This window comes from Saimiri boliviensis, chromosome 16, assembly GCF_048565385.1.
Source record: "Saimiri boliviensis isolate mSaiBol1 chromosome 16, mSaiBol1.pri, whole genome shotgun sequence".
Taxonomy (NCBI): Eukaryota; Metazoa; Chordata; class Mammalia; order Primates; family Cebidae; genus Saimiri; species Saimiri boliviensis.
The window spans coordinates 53,844,681-53,870,178 of NC_133464.1; positions in this window are offsets into that span (position 1 = coordinate 53,844,681).

Below are 25,498 nucleotides of genomic sequence, written 5' to 3' on the forward strand. Positions count from 1 at the left end.
AATCCTGTTGTGTCTGTTTGAAATGTTCTATCTATTGCTGGAAAAATTAACCTTTTTGTTTTATTCATTAATTTACTTGCATTGTATTGTTAGCTGAATCCATAATCCTGAGTCTGAATAACTCTGCTATTTAGTTGGGACCTACCATGGTGGTTATCTTTGTCTATAATATTTTTCTTTCAACTTCCACATGAGATATATGCACTTTTAGAGCAAAAAATTTGGTAAATATTCACCCAAGTCAATTTATTAACTCAGATAGTGTCAGAAGTGCAGGAGATTGCTAAAAATTTTTAGTCCAACCATTTTGCTGATTTAGCATAGGGACTTTTTTTGAATGTTCTCAAGAAACTAAAGAAGTAAATTGTAGCATATGAAGAACTACCTGAGTCCTTAATAAATCATTGGACCTGCAAACCTTTTCACTGTTGCATATATAGAATAGAAAATATTAAAAACAACAGAGTTTGTATAAGTTAATACTTTATGTATAAGAAATAGAACTGAGTACAATGGATTAAAAAGAAAGAGATGGTCAAACTATGCTGTCTATAAGAGGCTCCCTTCTGATCCAAAGACATAATTAGGGTGGAAAAGAAGGACTAGAAAATATATTGGATATGACACCAAAGGTATAGGCAGTAAATGAAAAATAAAGACTAATTGAAATTTATAAAAATTAAGAATGTTAGTGAATCAAAATATACTATTAACAAGTAAAAAGACATCCCCCAAAATGAAAAAAATCCTGTATATTATATGTCTGATGAGGGATTAATTTCCAGAATATACAGAGAATTCCCAAAACTCAACAATGAAAACAAAATAACCCCATTCAAAAATTGGGCAAGACCTTGAATAGATATTTCTTCACAAAGATATACAAATAGGCAATAAGCTCATGAAAAGATACTCAACATCTCTAATTATTAAGAAAATGTAAATCAAAACCACTATACGATACAACATCATACCCATTAGGATGGCTAGTTCAAGAAAACAGAGAACAAGTGATAGCAGGAATGTGAAGAAATCAAAATACTTGTGCACTGTTGGTGGTAATGTAAAATGGTGCAGCCACTGTGGAAAACAGTATAGTAATTCCTCAATAAATTAAAAATGGAATTACCATATGGGCCAATAATTCCACTTCTAGGTATGTATATAAGGTTTCAAAGAGATATTTTTATATCCATATTGATAGCAGCATTATTCATATAGCTGAAAGATAAAAGCAACCCAAATGTCCATCAACAGATGAATAAATAAATAAAATAAGCTATATATATACACAATAGAATATTATTCCGCTTTAAAAAGAAATGATAGTCTCTCACATACCACAGTATGGAAGAACCTTGAGGACATCATGCTAAGTGAAACAAAACAGTAACAAAAACACAAATACTGTATAATTTTATTTATTTTTATAAGATGAAAAGAGTTCTGGAGATATATGATATTGAGATTGCTCAACAATATGAATATACTTGACACCATTTAATTGTACACTTGGAAACAATTAATATGGCAAAGTGCTACATCTCTTTCATCTATCCCTGCACAAATTATCTTTTTTGTGGAACAGAAATTAATGCATTACCTAAGAAACCAAAAGCTCCCACTAATTTAAAGAAATCATCTGGAAGGAGAAATTAATTACTTGTAATTTTATTACAGGTGAACTTAAAAAATTGAATATAAATCTGTTTTAATATAAACATTACCAAATATACTGTAGTGATATTTTTGCTCAGTACACTAAATAATACGGTATGATGTAATAGAAAAGAAACTGAACTGGAAGTCAAAAAATTTGACTAGGTTCTTACCTTGATATCTAATTGGATAACAGCAAAAAATAAGAACAAAAATGCCTAGCATTAAGGCGAATGTCACTTGTCTTGCATATTTCTTAGCTTTTTAAGCACAGGTAAATTATGCAACTTACCAGGGACTAGACTGACTCATATATAAATTAGTAGAAAAATAGCACCTATATAATGAGATCTTTGAGAGGATTAATAAAAGCATACTAGAGATGCATAAAAAGAACAAAAATGAACAAACTTTCAGAGCTCAATGAGGTTAGCTATTATGATGATGAAACCTAGATCCTTATGGTACTTATAGCTTTAATTATTTATGTTATCTATTTCAATCCTAACAACACATCTATGCTGTACATACTGTTTTCTCCTCTCTCTCTCTCTCTCTCTCTCTCTCTCTCTCTCTCTATATATATATATATATATATGTATGTATGTTTTAGTTTTGTATTCAGGTAGATTTAGGTTTACTTTAAGATACTTAAGGTGAAATATAACCAGAGCTAAGTAAAAATGTCATATGACTTTATGTAAACCAAAAGAAAATCAAGCTTTTACTAAAGCGTTAAACTATTGTGTGTGTGTGTATATATATGAGGCGGGTGGATCACGAGGTCAAGAGATCGAGACCATCCTGGTCAACATAGTGAAACCCCGTCTCTACTAAAAATACAAAAATTAGCTGGCCATGGTGGTGCGTGCCTGTAATCCCAGCTACTCAGGAGGCTGAGGCAGGAGAATTGCCTGAACCCAGGAGGTGGAGGTTGCAGTGAGCCGAGATCGCGCCATTGCACTCCAGCCTGGGTAACAAGAGCAAAACTCCGTCTCAAAAAAAAAAATATATATATCTATATATATATATATAGAGAGAGAGAGCTATATATATGATGTATATATGTGTGTGTATATATGTATATGTGTGTGTATATATGTCTGTGTGTGTATATATATGTTTGTGTGTATATATAGAGAGAGAGACAGAGATCTTTTGAAACAATATCTGGAGAAGTTTGTCCTTATTACGTTTTTGTTTGCAGACAATTGTAATTTTTAAAACTTATGAAATATCTTTCTGGCCTATATGCAATGCCAAATTAAATTTGATAAAAAATATATATGGAATATATGGTCTTTCTTCTACTATGGTATTTAGCAACATTTAAATGATTAAAATACTATATAATTTTTCGAAGTTCTCTGAAGAGTGAATAGCTTCAGTCCCAACATAAACTACCCTAGAAAATAAATGTTGAAAACAGTTGTAATTCTATTCTCTGTCTCTGCTTTAAGACATCACGGACTGTTGTTTTTAAAGGAGCAAATCCTTTTGTTTCAGAGACATTAGTATTCCATGAAGATACTCAAAAGTATTAGGTGCTTTCTTGAGTATATACAAGATTGTGAAACTTAATGTGTCATACTTTTAATTTTTACTAGGAGCACTGAAGTTATTTCAATAGCTGTTATAATGGAAGAAAAATGTTAATTTTACTGATTGTTGAAATGTGTTGATTGTTGAATATTTGTTATCAGTATTTGAACTTTCAGTGTTACGTTCAGTATATTTTTCCTTTTCACTTTGATCACTCAGCTTGAAAGAGAGATATCTTTTTATGTGTAATAGTACTAGATCTTATAATGTACACTATCATATATCCACATTTTAGGAGATACAGCATAACCTCAAATTGTTACGTCTTTTTTTCCTACTGTAGATAAAGGTCTTTGATTGATTAAAATGTCTGTGGTTTTGAATAACCACCTTTACTAAGTCTCAGAGGTAGGTCACTTTGCTCAATTAATTTATAATTGAACATGTTTCCTGTGGTAGTGGCATTTGTAAGGGCAAAATTAGAAATTGTTCCTGAAATATTATATTAATTAAGATTAGATGACACAGTACCGTATATAGTATTTTGTGGTTTCAAATGAATATAGTGTGATGTGCATAATATATGAAGAATGTTTACTCTTCATTAGTTTAAGGAAATATACTCCTTTGTGAACTACATATACATGTATATTTGTGCTTACATTTATAATACGGTAAATACTTTGCTTTCTTCTGATTGTATTCATTTCCTTGAAGATTTAAATTGAAATTCTCCAAGAACAGCTTCCTCCTCCAAAATTGAACCTGTACTTCTTAACTGCATTGTATGTTCAACATGGTATATGTGATTTAATTATATTTGTAACTTGCAAATCAACAGTGCAATTGGGTTACTGCTCCAGTATAGAGGAACATGTTGCTAAATATACAATCAGAAAGGAAATGTTTTAGAATGAGAACTATTTTATAGAATCAAAAAATATAATGTATGCCTTATTATACAATATCTTTAGATTTTTATGTGAGTATGGGCATCTTACATATTTAAATACAAGTATACTAATATTCACAGATGTATAAGTGTATGTCTATGGTTATATGCAATACACATTATATGTTAACACACATAATTTTGTTTGTTAATTGTCTTTGTATTTGTATGAACAACTGGTTCTCAGACTAATGAAGGTTACTATTTCCGAATAACATTTTGGGGGAAATTACTAGTTGGATCAAAATAAAACAAAACATTTTAATTATAGATATCTAATTCTGAATAGAAGCCTGTGTTCTCAGTAGAAAAACAAAAAATTCTAATGAATCTGTGAAGTACTTGCATTACATTTCTTTTTTTTTTTTTTTTTTGAGACAGAGTTTCGCTCTTGTTAACCCAGGCTGGAGTACAATGGCACGATCTCGGCTCACCGCAACCTCCGCCTCCTGGGTTCAGGCAATTCTCCTGCCTCAGCCTCCTGAGTAGCTGGGATTACAGGCACACGCCACCATGCCCAGCTAATTTTTTGTATTTTTAGTAGAGACGGGGTTTCACCATGTTGACCAGGCTGGTCTCGATCTCTTGACCTCGTGATCCACCTGCCTCGGCCTCCCAAAGTGCTGGGATTACAGGCTTGAGCCACCGCGCCCGGCTGCATTACATTTCTAATAGTAATGTAACATCCAATAACTACTTTAGCATTAATCATTGATTTAAAGGCACATGCGCTGTCTTTTGATTAAATGCCAGATTGCCTGTAACAGGCATTGGCAATTAGTTCACTGCAAATAGAACACTTGACAATAAAGATTATAAAGGGGCTTCACTTTTAATTGTGAGGAAGTACTCAATCCCACGGAATTTCTAATTCATGTTTACTACTGAATCTCCTACTGAGTTTCTACTCTGAGGTAGGCAATAAGTTGTCAACATATTTCCACAGTAGATGTAACAGTCAGGTAATAGATACTAGTATTTCTTACATCTCTGATATGTTTATTTGGTTCTCTCTGGAATTTTTTTCTGGATTTTAACTTAACCATTGAGGAATATTTACTCTGGGTGACACCTTATGTTTCTGCTCAGGTGAGCCTGGGTGTGAACAAGCTGATCTACCCGTTTGTTACAGTAGGTAGCTAGTAAGCCATGAGCAGGGCAGGAGAGCGTTCCTTCCAACACACACCAGGAGTGTCAGGCAACCCTCAGGTGGTGGTCAGGCAGTCCTTAACTGTTTCTCTAAAATAATAAATGGTCACAGCTGGCTCCAGGGAAAGGCGTTCTCCTAATAGAAAATACCTGAAATTGATCAGCAGCTTCCCAAAAAGATCGCAGTAGTGAGAAGTAATGCAAGATCCCGAAACTAGGCCAGCATAGAAAACCACAAGTAAAGAGGTAGAGCTGCACACTTGGTGTCTCAAGTTCAAGTTGCCTGCTTGGCTGTCTTCTAGGTGTACTTTCCTTCCTTTTCTTACTGCTCTTAAGCTTTTTCATAGACTTTCACTCCTGCTCTAAAACTTGCCTCAGTCACTCTTTCTGCCTGACACTCGTCAGTTGAAATTTTTTCTTCTGAGGAGGCAAGAATTGAGGTTGCTGTGGACCCATACCGGTAACTACCACCACTAACTACCACACCTTGTTAGTAGGTAGTTAGTGGTGGTAGTTTAAGGTGTGGTCCATTAAAGCAATAAACCCAAAATGAAAGAGTTAAACCTTTAGTGAATTGTTGATATAATCAAGATGCTAACATCAGAGTAAAGGATGACTCTGCCTGTTTCCTTTACCCTATGCAGTGACACACAGTGGGGAGCCAGGTAGATCAGTGAAGACCTGAAGGTCATCTTGCTGTTCAGGAAGTCCAGATAAAAGACTGGCAGGTTTATGGCCCCTGGGGTTTGGGGAGGTAGAAGGAAAGGAGGGCTATGAGTGGAAAAGTAATAGCTACTGATTCAGATTGAGAGAAGGATCAAGGTTTCCCTCTTCTTCTCCCTCAAAAAGGCCTCTGTGGAGATGCCTAAAGTGATCCTGGGTGCAAGGCCTCATATAAAGAGGCCTAGGAATAAAAGTGTTGGGGCTGGCAGTAAATAATGTAAATATGCATGAAAGCATGTATGCATGACCGGCAGGACAGCATGAGCAGCTGGAGTCCTTGGGTGTAACTCCCCTTAAAGACTATAATGGACTGGCTATGTACCAAGTCTGCTGTTTGGAGGGCAATTCACCCCTCTGAGGCCTGTCAGGTAAAGGCTTTTTCATTGCATGAGGTCTGGCCTGAAAAGTTCCACATAGGTTTTTAACCAGGTGCTGGACTTCTCATTATGTTAATAGTTGCATTCATTAGCTCTTTTAATATTCCCAATAGCCCAATGTGATTGTCTGCACTTCATTGATGAAGGAACTAGGGGTTACACATTGTTAAAAAACTTGCCTAACTTCACAAAAACATTTTATAAAAGGGTCAGAGCTTACCTGACTCTAAAACTCACATTTATGACATTATATTATATACTGTTTCCTAATTAAGTAAATTTCAAGTAACACCATCATTGAAAGAGGTCGTTCTCTGACTTTATACAGTTTTGTTTTCCTTGTCTGAATTTAATCAAACATACTCTGCGAATTTGCCTAATTTTATAAATCTCATTTCTTAATATCCTGTTTTTAAATGATTTGAAATAGATGGAAATCATGTTTCCTTAGCCTTCATTTTATACCTGTCTCTTTGTTATCAACCTGACCAATTTGAGTACTGTTTTGAAAATTCTTTCTCTCAGTTTTTCCCTCTTAGTTCAACGCTATCCAATCTTTGAGTTTCTTTTAGTTTGGTCTTTCACATGTTGGACAACAGAGGCATTATTGTGTATTAGCTCCCTCTAATCCTAGTGAAATTTTCAAGTTATGCATTTTTCCATCTGTTATTTGTTCTGATACATTATATTTATTTTTCTGTGCTTCCTTACACATTTTTTAATCAAAGGTGTAATATCTTGGTAGGATTGGGGTGTCAATGTGTATGCTGTTTCAGTGTCAGTGTAATGTAATTTCACACAGATTATATTACACTGTAATACAGTTCTCTGTGGGGGCAAACAAAAGAAACAAATCAAATGAAACAATGTAATCTTTTATAATTATATTCTATGGGCAGTAGAAGTGGAACAATGAATATAGAAGGATGCTGAAAATAGTAGAAGCCTTGGCAATTCTGTGTGTGAGGTCATGGTATATTGAGATATGGTGAATGAGGGATTTAAGGACAGTCTACAAGACCTTGATATGGCAAGTCCTTTAGAAATCATAGCAAGACCAGGACTTGTGCTTTGTCTGGCTATATCAATGTTACTTTATTTTTCATTTATTTTTAAATTTCCCCCCACCAGCTCAGAAATTTGCTAGAAATATATAAAGGAATAAACAATGCTACAGATTTCTAAGCCTCTATCTTTCATTCTCCTAAATTTTTTTTCTTACTCTGATGAGCCAAATGACATTTTTGATGTCTAGGTAATATTCTCTCTTCCTTTCCAAAGCCTCTCTTAACCCCACTTCCAAATCTGAGGCTCACCAAATGAGTCTACTTGCTTGGGAGGCCCGTGTGTCCTGGGCAATCTTCTTCAAGGTTGTTTCCAATTGTATTATAAATATAAATTTATATGTCTCTTTTGGCATCATTTGGGCTATCAAATTTTCTTTAGGATAAAGGATGCTAAATAAATAATTGTTGAAATAATGACCCAATAAAATAAATCTTCCTGTATAAATATACACAGAGACAGCAAAGAAACTGAATTGGGAAATAGTAGATTCCCTTATGTCAGGCGTTCCCAAACTAGGGCCCGCGGGCTGCATGTGGCCCCCTGAGGCCATTTATCTGTCCCCCCGCCGCACTTCAGGAAGGGGCACCTCTTTCATTGGTGGTCAGTGAGAGGAGCACAGTATGTGGCGGCCTTCCAAGGGTCTGAGGGACAGTGAACTGGCTCCCTGTGTAAAAAGTTTGGAGACGCCTGTCTTATGTCATTCAGAAATTGTTTCAAGAAACCTCACATTTCTATATGTTTATAGAAATGTATTTTTATTTCCTTAATTTATAAATTTTATTTCAACAACTCTATATATTGAGTCACAATGTGACAACAAATCTTTTTTCTTAAGAATACTGAGGATAGATGTCAAAGGTTCATTTAAATAATTACCTCAATAAAAAGAAATATGATAACATAGACAAGTGTGTGGAAAGCCTCAATCCAGTTAAAGTTGGTATGATGGTGAAACCAGTTGGACAACTAAAAAATGATAAGGCCAGTTATTGGATACTTGTAAATCTTTTACAGAACAAGTTTAAAAGTCTATGGCTTATGCTTACCTTGTACGTATAAATGTAAGTATTCTCACCTTGGAAATTTCATATGACAAGCTTATAATACTGGGACACCAGGTCTTCCACACTGTAAACAGAAAGTGCAGTCACATTGTAGACACAGCAATTTGTTACATTTAGTGGTCATATTTCTACAACTTTTATTTGTCATATGTTGATAGAAACCTGCCATAAAAATAGTAGGTGATGATATCTGCTATCAACTCTTGTAGTTTTAACTATTTAAATTTGAATGTATTTGCAATATTCACTCTAGGTACAGGTAACCTAAATAAAATTTGAGGTGAAAATTGTTATATATGGATTGGGTACAGATAAGGAAAAAATGAGGAAAATGTATTTTATATTAAGAGAACATGATAGAAAGCTTCAGGAGGAAGTTGGTATTTGAGATGAGGCTTAAATAGTACAAATAGTACATATCAATGGCTGGATTTGCTTGATTAGGAAAAAAAATACTTAAAAATACTAAAAAAAAAAAAAAAAGTCTTCTTTTGGCCTGGCATGGTGGCTCATACCTGTAATACCGGCACTTTGGGAGGCCAAGGCAGGTAGATCAATTGAGGTCAGGAATTTGAGACCAGCCTGGCTAATATAGTAAAACCTCATCTCTCCTAAAAATACAAAAATTAGCCAGGCACGGTGGCATGCACCTGTAGTCTCAGCTATTCGGGAGGCTGAGGCAGGAGATCACTTGAACCCGGGAGGTGGAAGTTGCAGTGAGTTGATCATGCCACTGCACTCCAGCCTGGGTGACAGAGTGAGACTCCATCAAAAAACAAAAAAACAAACAAAACCCTCAGCCAGTAAATGTTACATCCTGCATAATCTCATTGTTATAAATTTAAAAACAAGCACAATTAAAGAATAGTACCTTAAATCACATTGAAAGTTGACTTTAAGAGTGAAGAGCGGAGTGACTGAGAGGAAATATGAAAAGATATTGAGTCCCAGGAATATCTTATTTCTTTAATCTCAAAAAAAGTAGTATTTTAAGAGAAGTAGATAATGGGGCTACCTAAAGAACCTTTTATTTCAGGCTACAAAATTTGGGCTTTACATGAGAGTCAATTGGGCATTAGGGAACTATTATTCTTAGGCTTTGAACAGATAAAAGCCAAACTACATATAGTTCTCTTTAGAGGATAATCAGACAGTTACAGGTAGAGGTGACTACAGATGAACTGAATGAAGACATTAAAAAAACTACTTTCATTTGAAAGATAATCATAACCAAAATTTTATTAGATAGAATGAAAATACAATGAAATGATTAAGAAAAAAAAAAAAGGAAAGTATAATGTATTAAACATGGCAACTGATACGGCTAACCAGTGTGAAAGAGAATAAAGATAAATATTTAATGTAATGGAAACAAATAAAGGTAAAAAAGATGTCTGGATCATTGATGGAAAAGGGAAAAATCAGGAAAAGCAAGTAATATGTATTGGAATAATAATCAGAGCTCTGTGCATAATATATCAGAAATCTTAAATGTTGATAAATATGCTAAATCTTTTAATCTTCACAGCAAAATGTGGGATAAGAACTAATATTATTTTTATTTTACTGAAAAACAGAGGCAAAATCAGGTCAGATATTTTATGCATTGTCCCAAAGCTACTGTCAGAAACAGAAATTAACCCAGACTGCCAGACTAATTTCTGAATTTTTAATCACAACACTCTTTTACCATTTTGTCTGAAATAATTGAGTGCTTATTCTATAGAAACACCACAAGTGCTTTATACACACAGTAAGTCATTTCGTCTTTCAATAATCTTGAAGAGCATATGCTTATTATCTTGATTTTAGTAAATGTCAGTATAAGAACTTAAAAGAGCTTCCTGTCTCCTGAGTCTGCACACTTCACCACTATTAAATTTGTCCCTGAGATAATTGCTTTTAGACTTCCTGAGTTTGGCGTATAAGTGCAACATTTAAGTGCAAATATCCCATTGAAAATTAGGTACTGAATCATAGGAGAAATTTGACCTAGGTACACTTATGACACACTTCCACTTAGAGAGATTTTTAGCTAAAACCATGGGAAGGAATAGGATACTAAAGAGAATAGAAAATACTGTCATACACAAACAACAATATTTTATTTATATGTTCAAGAAAATCAGGGTAAATTTGTTTATAAAAAGGCAACCAGTGTTTAAATAAACAATAAACTTTTAAATTTAGTAGACTTTAACACAAATTACTAAATCATGTGTTAAATAGAACTAATCAACACTTCACAAATGTAATAACAAATATTTCCCTAATATTTTCTTTGTATCTCAGTTATATAGCTATTTAGGGGACAAATCAGATATTTAGGTTCTAGTATTCATGAGACTTAATACACCATCTCTTTGTTCATATTTGTGCTTCCCTCTTTTGGGTAACTGAAAAGAATGTTTACTCACACAACTTCTGCAATCCTAAATTCTAATGCTGGAAAAGTCTAGTAGTTTCTGAAGTTATTAAATGAGAATCCAATAGTATATTTTAAGACTTAGCAATATTGATCAGAGAAACATTTCTAAATTTACTTTAAGATTAGTTTTTGTAATCCCAGCACTTTGGCAGGCCAAGGCAGGTGGATCATGAGGTCAAGAGATCGAGACCATCCTGGTCAACGTGGTGAAACCCCGTCTCTACTAAAAATACAAAAACTTAGCTGGGCATGGTGGCACGTGCCTGTAATCCCAGCTACTTAGGAGGCTGAGGCAGGAGAATTGCCTGAACCCAGAAGGCGGAGGTTGCAGTGAGCCGAGATCACGCCATTGCACTCCAGACTGGGTAACAAGAGCGAAACTCCGTCTCAAAAAAAAAAAAAAAGATTATTTTTATTTTAAAATATTTAACCATATATTCAAGACATTAATTGCCTGTAAGTATCACAGAAGGCATAACTGTCAAATTGAAATCAAAGAAGGGACTTTGTATATGAGATATAATCATCTTACAAATAGGAATAGTGCATAATAACATGGAGTAGTTTCATTTTTCATGGATTTTCAATTAAATAAGAATTAAAATTTTAGCTAGCTATGATCATTAAATTTATTATAAACAGAGGTGTATTTTATTCATTGAGATAAATTATTGCCATTAGAATGAGTTTTATTGCTCATTTAGCACTTCAAGAATTTTATGAATTACACTAGTTTTATTTTTTATAGATCCTATGTCTATAAAAGTACTTCTTTTTCACACAGATAGATACCATATTAATAAAATAAGTGTAATATCTCTGAAAACAAGAAGTAAACCAAGATATCAGTAGTAGTTAATATCTTGCTGGTGATTAATTAGATGGTTAATTGGTCAATTCTAATAGATAGTAGGAATGTTAGTTACCTACAGAACATTATTGGAACAATAATGGAAGAGACCAATTTCAAAATATTTCTTCTATTCTTTCAAAACCTACAGACTCCTTACCAGAGATGCCTGAGTCTTAAAAGTCTTTAAGTTTAAAATTAATATTTCAGGCTGAGCACAGTGGCTCATGCCTGTAATCCCAGCACTTTGGGAGGCCAAGAAAAGTGTATCATTGAGCTTGGGAGTTCCAGACCAGCCTGGCTAACACGATGAAACCTGATCTCCATTAAAAAAAAAAATACAAATATTAGCCAGGTATGGTGGCATGTATCTGTGGTCCCAGCTACTAGGGAGGCTGAGGCATAAAAATTGCTTGATCCCAAGAGGGCGAAGTTGCAATAAGTCAAAATCGTGTACTCCAGCATGGGTGACAGAGTGAGACTCTGTATCAAACAAAATGATAGTAATAATATTTCACACTGCAGTCTGTTTTGTTAACCACTATGTACAAAAAACATGTGTCTGGCATATTCAGTGTTTGAGAAATGTTTGTTAATGGATAAATATTATCAGGTTATATTTTTTAGTAACATGAATCCCTGGTAATGGAATCCAAAAGTGAAAATAGCAAGAATGAAGTCAAAGCACAATGGACATGTTTCACAGAGTTGCCTAGGGTTACTAGGCAACTATGTGAAGCATGCCCATTGCGCTTTTACAAAGAGAAGCCAATCCAAACAAAAGTTCTCATCAGCTTAATTCAACTGATATAATTTTTTAAATTGCCTTAAATTAACTTTATTTTTTCTCTTTTTTAAGCACAAGTAAAATAATCGTAATTTATGTATATTGAAATCCCTAATTTTGCTAATGAATCTAAACATAAAAAAGTTATCACAGCCTGAAATCATGGCTTTATTATTAACATTCTTTCAAAGTTTTGAGCTGAATTTAAATTTTTTTTCAATATTCATATGCCATTCCTTTATTTAGGGATAAGGTGGCAAACATGGCCTTTATTCTTAAGAGTTGTAGGTGTAATTTTTGAAAATAGTATAATAAATGTAGTTACCATTTATGAAAATTACTCCAAGCAAGCAAATAGAATTGGCAGTCTGACAGGGATTAGTAGGAAACAGAGCATTTAGAAACACCACAGATAACTGTTACTCTAACTATTATTATACACACTAGCCAAAATAGAATAGCCTTAGTCTGAATTTGCAAAAAGATCTTACATTTCTGTTTTATGTTTGAGTGTGTAAGTATGTGTGTATGTATGCACACATGTACATATGCTCATTCTTCTAGATGGAGTCTCCCCAGACATGTTTATCTCTTAATGAGATGGAAGAGTTCACTTGACTCCTTGTGATACTTGCCACAAGAGCGTGGCTCATTTACTCCCTGCATGTTCAGACTGTTTTCAAGGGCAGAGCATGCAGGTGAGCCGGTGCTGGGGCCCAGGCAAGTGCTTTCGGGCCTTGGCCCTACTGTGACATTTAGGGGTGTGTTGCAATTAATGCTGTTTTAGCTTTGCCATCTGCAGATGGCTTAAGTGTTAAACAGCTTAGTCCAGAGTCAGTGTGATTCTTCACACTGACTTTTATTGGGTTCTTGCACCCAGTGCATCCCAAATTCTTTTTCAGTGTCCAGCAAGAATTAGGTCACATGAACAGCTTGAAAGATAATGAACGCAGAGGATTCTAGTAAGCAGTATAAGTATGTCTCAGTGGAAAGGGAGCTGGAAAGGGATGGAGTGGGGAAAAAGTTATCTTCTCCTAAAGTCCCACCCTCTCCAGCCTGGCTTCTCTTCAAAATCATGCTGTCTGAAGTTAAGCTGCATCTATCCATAGTCTCTGATGCTGTTACTTCTCACAACATTCAGCCAGTTGTCTCTCTTCCAGCTGAGGTTTGGAGTTTATATGGGCACAGGACAGGAGAGTGGGTTGGGCCAAAAAATGTCGTTAGGATGGGAAAACAGAGATGTGAAGGTCTCACTTAGGGCCATAGTCCTAAGCTTGAGGGTGGAGCCCTTGCCAGGGACCCCACTGTCTTCTACCCAGTATTTCTGTGCCTCCTGTCCATATCATTAACTATTGTTGATTCATTTAAAATTTAAATCGCTGAACACAAACGTCACTCCATTCAACAAAAGAAAACAAATCCCATTTTAATATAACTCCAATTAAAGAATTATAATTTCTTATTCAGTTATCCATATAGATGGCATTATGTAAGTTGTTACAAGTCATTCTTTTCTATTGTAGTAATTTACTAATTTTCTCTTCCTTCCAATAGAACATAAAGTGTTTAAAGGCAAGACATTGTTTATTCAGTTTAGCATTCTAAATTTCTAGCATAGGCTGGGCTCACAAAACAAATATTTGCCTAATCAATTAATAATATATAAATACAATAACCACATTGTTTTAGAGTATAGAAGGAAAGAAAAATAAAACAAGAATATTTGATTCCAATTTAATTCAACACAAATGTGAGGGTTATCTGTTTGTAACATCTGTCACTCCATTGATCGCCAGGGTGTCCCCTTCCTCCCTCTCCACTCCATATATATCCCTCCTGAAGCTGTGCACTTGGTCAAAGAGGATGACCATCCCTGATAGAGGAGGACTGGTCTTCAGTCAAGGGTATACAAGTAGCTGTGCTTCCCTGCTAGAACCTCCAAACAAGCTCTCAGTTTAGTTCAACAGACTTTTATTGGATGTTTCCTGCACGTCAGACACTGTTTTAGATAGCTTATCTGAAATAGTGGTCTTCAAATGTATTCATCTTGCACTCTTAGCAATAACATACAAACAAATAATATTTTAAATGATCATGGTAGATATCAGAATCAGGTATATTATTTTTATAAATTGCATATATATATATATGCTAGCCTCAACATAAAATTATTAGGGGATATATGAAATCATATATAAATAAAATTTATAATGTTTTCTTTTCAAAACTCAATAGATTGTCCTTTCAAACCCACAGTGTGTCTGCTATTAAATAAATATACAAATTTAATATTATTGCTTTTAAAATAAAGACATTTTCACATTTCAAGTAGGTATTAGGTTGGTGTGAAAGTAATTGCAGTATTTGCATTAATAAAACTAATTATAGGACAAATAAATGAGAAAAAAATAAGACTGGGCCCATCACACATGATAAACGGCAGAGTAGGCATTACACAGATATTTAAAATAGCAGATTTTCCTATTTAGGCATGTAATCTCAGTCTACATTCAAAACAGTTATATGTGGGACTTGAGAACTGTTGAAAGATTAGTTTACTCTACAGTATGTGTAACATATTTAAACAATCTTCAGATTTCAATCACCATAGAAAATGTTTGACAGTTGATCACTAAAAAAAAAATAAGAACAAACAAACCATAGGTAAATATATTTTTAAATATATTTTACACTTTTATTATTTTTTTTCTCCTGATAAAATTGAGTTAATATTTGAGTAAAATCTGGCCAGGCATGGTGGCTTATGCCTGTAATCCCAGCACTTTGTTAGGCCAAGGTGGGTGGATCACTTGAGGCCAGAAGTTTGAGACCAGCTTGGCCAACATAATAAAACCCCATCTCTACTAAAAATACAAAAATTAGCCAGTTGTTGTGGTGCACACTTGTAGTCCTAGCGACTCAGTAGGCTGAGGTTGGAGGATGGCTTGAGCCCAGATGACAGAGGTTGTAGTGGGCCAAGGTCATTCCACTGTACTCCAGCCTGGGCAACATAGTGAGACTCTGTCTTGCACTCCCTGCCCCCAGCAAAAAAAAAGCAAGTAAAATGAGAGTAAAATTTCATCTTGGCCACTGCCTGGATGAATCAGAAAGACGCAAAACCAAATGAATAGGCAATGGGAGTAGACATTTTTCAGAGTATTCAATAGAAAATTTCCCTGTAATTTAACATTTTTTGAATTCCTGTGCTAACAATTTGAAATAGTGGTAAATACTGTTATAGATATGTGTTTGTAAACATTATTCATAAAACATGAATGTAAAGCAATTTAAAAAGAGTTAAAGAAATTAATATCAACTTATCATCTTTCATTCAACAAGAGTATAATTTAAATTTCACTGACAGCCTGTAATTTAGAATTCTTAACCTCATATTATAGCTGAAAGAATGAACTTATTCAACGAGCAAATATTTAATGAGTCCCTACTGCTGCCATGTGCTATCTTATGTCTTGAGGGTATAGCAAGGAACAATTATAGCCCCTTCCTTGTTAGAGCTTATATTTTTGTGGACATAGACAAGTATATAAACAAATATATGTATTATACATAAATTGATGAGAAGTTTTGTAGTCAAGAAATAATTAAGAGAGCCAGAAAGTCAGAGATTGGGACAGTGCTCTTTTATGTAAAGAAATCAAAGAGTATAGAAAGAGTGCCATGTTAGAACTGGGGAAGCAAGCCAAACATTTATCTGAAGAGCACCATGGATTGAAGGAAGGATTGGTGCAAAGCAGGATCAAAGAAAAGCAAGAAAGCCTGATTAAGTACCTTGAGATGAATAAGCAAGGGAGTTAGAGGCAGCATATGAGACCACTGATGAGAGGCAATATAAAAATTTTGTCTTCTACTTTGAGTGTGATTGGATTCCATTACAGGGCCATGAGCAAAGAAGTGGCATAACTTAGGTAGGACTGGCTCTTTTTCTGAAAAATAAAAGTTTGGAGGAAGGCATAATAGAGTTAGGAAGCCCCATGAAAGTTGGGGGTGCTGTTGAAATAATTGACGTGAAAGATTATCCTGGTGTTAGCATGTGTGGTAAAGATAAGATTCTGGATTCAGTTATATTTTGAAGGTAGTCAAAAATTATTTGCGATTGGATTAGATATAGAGTATTAAAACTAGAGAGGATTTAAGAAATACTTCAAGATTATGAATTTAAGAAATTCATAATTTCTTAGATTGGAAGAATGGAAGATAGCAAGAGAAAAGATGAGAAGGAAATAATCAAATATTCATTTGTACAAACTTCAGGTTTGAGATGTTTTTTAGTTATCAACATGAAAATGTTCAGAGGGTGGAAGAATATTCTGAAGTTTATGGAATTGGTCTGAGCTGGAGTTTGAAAGTTAGTGGCATAATATTGGCAATTAATGCCAAAAAAATAGAAAATAGTTAAAAGTCTTAACATAAATTGATTTATTTTTCAACTCACAGTGATAAAATCTTGTTTTGTGAGTATGATTGCAATTATTAATATCCTGCAACTATACAATTTAAGTCCCATAGTACAGTTGTTCAAAATGCTGTACTGTTTTTATATTAGTATATAACTATCTGCTTCTGTAAGTTCAATGTGGAGACTCTCTTTTATTCTCTGCGATAATGACCAAATCCTAATTTATTCCCTTACTATACCTTCATCTGCACATGGAACTAAGGCTTAGTTTTTGTCTCCTATTTTAGGCTTTAAAATGGGTTTAAACAATCAAACAAGAGAGATGGCAAGATTACCTGTCTTTTACCCAGAGAGGAAGCCTTATAATCACATTTGGTGAAACAAGTTTATAGTTGGGATCTTATTACACCACTTAGAAAATGATTGCCCTGGTTAGACTCAGCAAAGAAGGCAATTTTTTAAAAACAGTGAAAATTGCCATAAAGTGACAAAAGAGAAGTGCTGTTTTTGTAGTTTGTTCTTTATATATTTTAATATTTGACAATCACAGTCATTACAAATGGGTCAGCTCTACTGTCCTGTAAGTGATGATTTTTTTAAATACCCTCATTTTGCAGGGGGGACATTGGTAGCTGTTAATTACAGTGTCCGATAGTGTCCCTGTTTTTCAGAATTAGAGTGGTAGTTAGCAATCATATGCTTTCTTCTTTCAGTGTCTATTGTAAGTATAATTTCAGTCCATTATATTACTGATTGGCAAATGCATATCCTGTCTTCTGGCATCTTACTAAGCATATAATTCCTTTTTCATTTTTGTGATCAGATAAGGTACACTGTGATTTTAAACAATACTTCTGTCTTTAAAGGCTGTTGCATCTAATAGTAATTACTTAGTCTAAGAGAATTCATTAGAACATTTTCTAATTAAGCTTTATGTTAATTTTCTTTATAAAGACTATGAATCTGCAAAAATGTAGTCACATGTATTAAAAAATAAAATCAATTTTTGATACTCTGTGATATATTAAAATAATCCTTATATATATATATTTACCTACAACTTAGATCACAATTTTGTTTGGAAAGTATATTTTTAAAAGGTTACATTAATTATTACTCTTTTATTCAGTTACGTGGAGGATTTTAACTATGTTGATTATAACTTTGTCTTTCAAAATATTTTACCAAGATGGTAATCAGGCTACAGTGTCCACGTACCCAATGGCAGCCTTTCAAGATAGATTTAAAAAAAAAAAATACCTGCATCCTTATTTTCTCCTGAAGCTATGCTTTGAGGAAAACACATTCCTCAAAGAGATCTGTAATTTCACTGAGAATACATAAGAGAATATGTTTTTCCGAAAAAGGTTCCAAGCAAATATATTAATGTGCTATCGGTGTCTCAACTTGCCTTAGGTGTAACCAACAGAATTGAGAGATATTTTTGGCAAATGGAAAGATTGAATAATGATAGTTCAGTTACTGTATAATAGTGACATCATGAAAATATGTACAATTTTTTGAAATCACATAATTAGCTGAAATTCATACTTTAGTTTCACCCTGAACACAATTTTTCTGCAGACTCTAAGATGAATAAAATTATTTGGAATTAAATAATATTTCCAGGTCATAATATTTTTGAGAAGCAAAGTTAATATAAGTTTTAGATTAAACACTTGTGAGAAATTTACCAATAGCAATCATTATATAACAGTTGAATATGCTGAAATTTAAGATGTTATACATCCTTTAGAATATAGACAAAACTAGTAGCAAAAGCCATGAATTTCCCCCAGATGGGTACTTTTTGGCTCTGGTACAGTAGTTTAAAGGCGGTATAAGCAACATCACACCTTCTTATATAACATGTTTTCAATACATGTGTGTGTGTGTGTGTGTGTGTGTGTGTGTGTGTGTGTGTATTTGTATGTGTATGTGTTTGTGTGTGTACTGAAGGAATTTTAGTTTGCTTAGGGGTTAGAGGAATGGTTTATAACTGTTTTCTGTAAGGCCTGGGAGATTCCACAAAGTGATTTAGCAAAGGCTGTGGGAAAGGAGAATGGCTGCTTTGGTTTTATCTACATTCTATATTAAGCTTTAAAAAATACGTAAGTTTACTTGAAGAAATATTTTAATTTTTTTGTGTGTGTTTATGTGATACAGTGTCTTGTGCTGTCACCCAGGCTTGGAGTGCAGTGGCACAATCTGCTCACTGCAGCTTCAAACTCCTGGATTTAAGAGATCCTCCCCCTTCAAACTCCTGAGTAGCTGGGACTACTGGTGCATGCCACCACACCTGGCTAATTTTTCTATTTTTAGTTAGTAGAGATGAGGTCTCAGTATATTTCCCAGGCTCAAAGGATCCTCCCACCTGGGACTCCCAAAGTGCTGAGATTACAGGCAGGAGCAACCTTGCCTAGACTGATTTTAACTGCTAAATAAATACTTGATAACCTCTTTCTAGATAGAACATGTTAGGATTTTTTTTTTTTTTCTTCTATCTGGTAGGGACAAATCTTATTTGAATAGAAAGACAGTCAGAGTCCAACCTTTTCTTCCAAGAAGTCAGCTGCTCTAAGTAGCACACTTTTTTTCTTGTTCTTGATTTTAACAGATAAAGATAATTGTTTGCATGTTATCTATAATTACATAATATTTACATAACAAAACGAGACCATTGTTAAAAGTATTTCAGATTCATGAGATTTTGGTAGAAGCTAATACATTTCTAAAATCTCCATTAGTTTCCTCATTTCCCATTTATGAGGCTTCCTATTTCAAGCTAATCATACAAGAAAGTCGAGGAAGGTAATATTATAAAACTATAAAATCAGATTTACAAATAGTTTCTATCCTAGACCACACAGCTTATTGTATCTTAAATGTAATTGTGCATAACAAGCGTGTATTTTTATTTAAAATGCAGATGCCCAAATGTCATGCCCAGAAATAATAATTTAGTAGGTACTCTGGATCTGCATTTTTAACAACCATCACAGATGGTTCTACATTAGAAGTTTCATAAACACATTTAGAGAAAGATTGATTAAAGTCATCATAATTTCTTCATTGCCTACTTCTCTGTCAACTGCCTTTTTTTCCCAACTCACACTTTCACTTTATTTTATAAACTGCAAGTGAGAATAAAATGCAAAGTACCCAATTTACTGCCTAACATATGGCAGTCATATTCCAAGAGGGTGTTCCTGTATTCTTTTCTTGCAGGTCATGATGGAAGGAGAAATAGTAATGGTGCTAGTATTCTAGATTAGGAATCTATAATTTCTGACTATTATTAGCAACATGTACAATAATATTTCAAAATAAAAACAAGATCGATTTAAAGAAAAAACACTATGTACAAATAATGGTTGGGAATTATTCCATATGTTGCTAGAGAAAGGAAATATAATAAATAATTTTCACTGGAATATTTAGGAAATCTTAAAATATAGAAAAGGGCACAGCTCATTATCTTTTAAAAATCAATTTTAGAAGGAATTTTTAAATTATTATTTTTTGAGCCGGAGTCTTGCTCTATTGCCCAGGCTGGAGTGCATTGGCTCTGTTATGGCTCACTGTAGACTTGGCCTGTAAGGCCCAATCAGTGTTCCCACCTGAACCCCCTAAATAGCTGAGATTACAGGAGTGTATCACACTCTAGTGACTTTCTTTTTTGTATGTAGAGATGGGGTATCAATATGTTGCCAAGGGGTGAGCCACTGTGTCCCACCAAGAAGGATATCATTTGAATTATTCTGTGAAACCAAAATAATTATTTTTGAAATGAATTTCTGTTACCATGAAATATGCTTTAAAAGTTAGTCTGTTTTCTTAATCCAAAAATAAAACATACACATTTCCAATCTTGGCTAATTTATCCCTCCCATCACCGCCTCATATAACATATTACACTAATATCTCCCCTCTCATTGTAGAAAGCAGGCATCCCCAAACTACGGCCCATGGGCTGCATGTGGCCCCCTGAGGCCATTTATCTGGCCCCCCACCACACTTCAGGAAGGGGCACCTCTTTCATTGGTGGTCAGTGAGAGGAGCACAGTATGTGGCGGCCCTCCAAGGGTCTGAGGGACAGTGAACTGGTCCCCTGTGTAAAAAGTTTGGGGATGCCTGGTATAAAGCCTTCAGAATAATCAGTAATATATTTATGTCTATAGTCAACTGATTCAGGAAGAAATCTACCAATATAACATGTCTTTTTTCTTTTTTACTGTTTAGATAGAGTCTTGCTCTGTCGCCCAGGCTAGGGTGCATTGGCACAATCTGGCTCACTGTAACCTCCACCACCAGGGTTGAAGGGATTCCCTTGCCTCAGCCTCTCCAGTAGCTGGGACTGCAGGCACATGCTACCACACTTGGCAATAGTTTTGTATTTTTAGTAGAGACAGAGTTTCACCATGTTGTCCAGGCTGGTTGGTCTTGGGCCCCTAATCTCAGGTGATATGCCTGCCTTGGCCTCCCAAAGTGTTGGGATTACAGGTGTGAGTCACCACACCCGGCCATAATATTTCTAGATGAATTAATACACCCATTTTTAGATACTATGGATAGAAAAGTTAGTCTAATTCTCAGTATCTGAGCTTATTTAAGAGTAACTAATCTTCAGCCTGGTGCAGTGGCTCACAACTGTAATCCCAGCAATTTGGGAGGCTGAGGCAGGCTGATCATCTGAGGTCAGGAGTTCAAGACCAGCCTGGCCAACATAGCAATACCCTGTCTCTACTAAAAATTCAAAAATTAGCCGGGTACCCTGACGCACACCTGTAATCTCAGCAAATCTTTTGTACCCTGGAAGTGGAGATTGCAGTGAGCCGAGATGGCACCACTGCACTTGTACAAACAATTTTGTGTTTTGTTTTCATTGTGCTTAACCATTATTAAATAAATAAAATATGTTCTGCAACAATCATTTGATATTTATTTAAAGCATTTATTGTGTTCAAGACATTTAAGATCAAAGGGTATTATTTATTAATTTATGAAAAAAATGAAAAGATATTCCACATAAAATCATGATTATTTTATAGATACTGCAATTGGAGGGTTGTGTTTTACTGATAATTTCTCAAGAAGAAATACTAAGCCAAAGTGGTCCAGGGAGAAATTCATAAAAGAAATACATCTTATATGATTAAAAGACTAATTATAAATTATCATTAAGGTAGCACTATAATTTATTCTTTTGAGAGGTCATGGACTGAAATAAGAGTTGGAAGATTGGTTTCAAATATGCCTATTTAGGAGGACATGATTTTATTTACGTTAAGACTATTTTAACTGTTTTCTAAATTATCTAATTACTATAATTATCTAATTTTGTATTACTGAAAATTTTGTACATGTTCTGTGTTTGGAAGAAAATAGAAAGATAAAAAAATACACAGAAGATCATGGAAATCAAACCAAAAATATCAATCCATTATATATTTTGGTGATATGTACTTTGAAATGACTTTTTTCTTCTTATATATTTTAGTATGTAAATACATACTAAAATCAATACATACATATAATCAATATTTTATTTTTCCCAAAAAAGTGAATCATGAGGCCAGTTATTTCACTTTAGATTTGGTATTTATTTGGTTTTAAAATATAAAGTATAAGGAGCAATTTAGCTATTCACATAAAATGAATAAATTTTATAGTTTATCTGGAACATATAATGAATTAACTAAATACAAACCCAATGTTATTGTTGCATTGTTCTTTCTCAGTGATGAACCACTATGGCCTGCTAACATATATTTTAGTTATGGCTTAAATCCATTGAATTCATGGTCATAAACCTCATTAAAACAATGAAGAGCAAAATATATAAACACGCAGGTTGATGATAGATTTTTAGACCTGCGCAAACCTGTGTTCATTTTTATATACGGGAGTCACTTACCTTACTCAGACCTACAGTAGGCAGTTAAATATTGATTCAGTTGAATTAAAAGAATCAAAATATACTTTTAGCTAATTATTTAACCAAAAAAAACACAGATGTGTTCAATGAAAATCATTATATGAGCCAGACGCAGTGGCTTACACCGGTAATCCCAGCACTTTGGGAGGCCCAGGCAGGTGGATCACGTGAGGTCAGGAATTTGAGAATAGTCTGGCCAACATAGGGAAACCTTATCTCTATTAAAAATATAAAAAATTAGCAGGGCATGGTGGCAGGTGCCTGTAATCCCAGCTACTCAGGAGGCTGAGGCAGGAGAATCGGTTGAACCCAGGAGGTGGTTGTTGCAGTGAGTCGATTGTGCCATTGCACTCCAGCCTGGGCACCAAGAGCAAGACTCCATCTTAAAAAAAAAGAAAAAAAAGAAAATTATTAAATGAATCTGGAATACCAAAAATCTTAGGGTTTTTATAATCTCTTTTCTTTCTTTCATAACCCATATCCCAATTCATTAGTGACAGCAAAATCTTTGTGCCAGTTTCCAAACATATTTAGAACTCTACCCTTTCCAACTTTCAGTGCTATCACTCTAGTCAAGGACATCTTCATTTTTTGTCCATTTTATTCTAATAACCACCTAATGGGCCTCCTTCCTACTGTGCCCGACTCCCTATGGTCTTTCCTTCACCTAGTATCTATATAGGTATTTCTAAATGCACAGCATGATTATCTTGTGAATAAAACATTCCAAATGTCTATGCCTTACTCTTAATGAAATTTTTTAAAAATTTGAATCAATTCTTATTCTCTAAATGACTTTTTCCTTCCTCTTTGAACTCATTCACTAATATTTTGCATTAGAATATGCAAAATATGCTCCCCCCCAAGGACTGTATTAATTATCTTTTGAAGCATTTTAACACAGATAGCATTTTAATACAGCATTTTAAAGCACACCCATCTAATACATCACAATCTCTGTAGTTCAGGACCCCAAGACTGATCTACAGGGTCCTCTTCTTCAGGGACTCACAAGGCTGAGAAAAGGCATCAACTGGGATTGCAGTTTTATCTGAAGCTCGATTTTGAAAGGATCCCCTTCAAACTCAAGTTGTTGTTGGCAGAAATTCGTTCTTTACATACTGCTGGCCAGTGGACAAGTTTCTTGCTAGCTACCACCCAGAGGCTGCCCTCAGTCTCTTGTGACTTGGGCCTTCCCAAAATGCCTGCTTATTTCATCAAAGCCAGCAAGGGAGAGCATCTTCTAGCAGGAGAGGTATTAGAACTTTCTGCAGCATAATTGGATAAGGGACATCCAATGACCTCTGCATTATTCTATTGATAAAGCACTTTAGTGTTTTGCCTACACACAGGATCACAGGAGACATAAATTTCAGGAGCTGGGTATCATGAGACCTTCTTTAGAGTGTGTATGTAATGAGGTCTTTCCATGTGTTAGTTTTCTATGTACCCTGAAAGATTTTTCTTCAGATATTAACCAGGTTTTCTCCTCATACTTTGTTGAAGTTTGTATTCAAATGTCAACTTGTCAGAAAAGGCATAGTTATCCCTACATATGAAGAACACTCCACAGAGTTTTTGGTAACTTACGTTGCTCTCTGCCTTTTTTTTTTTTTTTTTTTTTTTTTTTTTAATGGTAGTTGTTATTACTAGCTAGAGATCGTATTTATTTTCTGTTTTACTTTTCTAGATTTAAACTCTCTTCAAACAGGTATTTTCTGTCTTATTCTCAGACATAACTCCACCTTCTAAAAATGTGCTAGGCCCAAAGAGGAAAGGTGTCTAAAAATTAGAAGGCTTTTATAAAACTAAAGAGGAATACTTATTCCCCAGTATTTTCTAACACAATGTCTTATAGATCTGCACTTTGTAATACTAGTAACCAGCTATATGTGAATTTATTTTCAATTAGTTAATATTAAATATTTTAAAAAATATCAGTTTCTCAGTGATACTAACGATATTTAAGTGGTCAATAGCCACACAGTGGTTACCTACTGGGTAACCTAGTGGAAAGCAGCAATATTGAATAACTTCATTATTGCAGAAAGTTCTATCAACCAGCCCTATTTTATATATTCTTTTTTTTCTTCTATTAGGTTTTGAAGTTCCATAGAGAAAAACATCTGTCCTAATCATCTTTATATAATAATTTTTTTATTCTATCAAGACAGCCTGGAATATTTTACAGAAAACATTGTCGAAGGAATAGATTTTGGGGTAAATCCATGAAAATACACTTCCAGGGCTGAAAAAAATTATCCTAAAAACTCAATGAATTATTAGTGAGCAGGTAAAATTCTTGGTCCGTTTTCTTCCTTATACTAACTCACAAAGGGAATTTTATTTAAAAATTTTTTGCAAACTGTGATGAATTTTATTTCAGAAAAAAATGTTATCTTTCATGAAAATTCATGAACTATATCACTGTGACCATAAACAGAGAGAAACACATAATATTAGTTTCCCAAACAGTATAAATTTTTGCTCTCTTTTAAGAGATCATAATGACATACAAAGTCATGCCTGCTGACTGGCAGATCT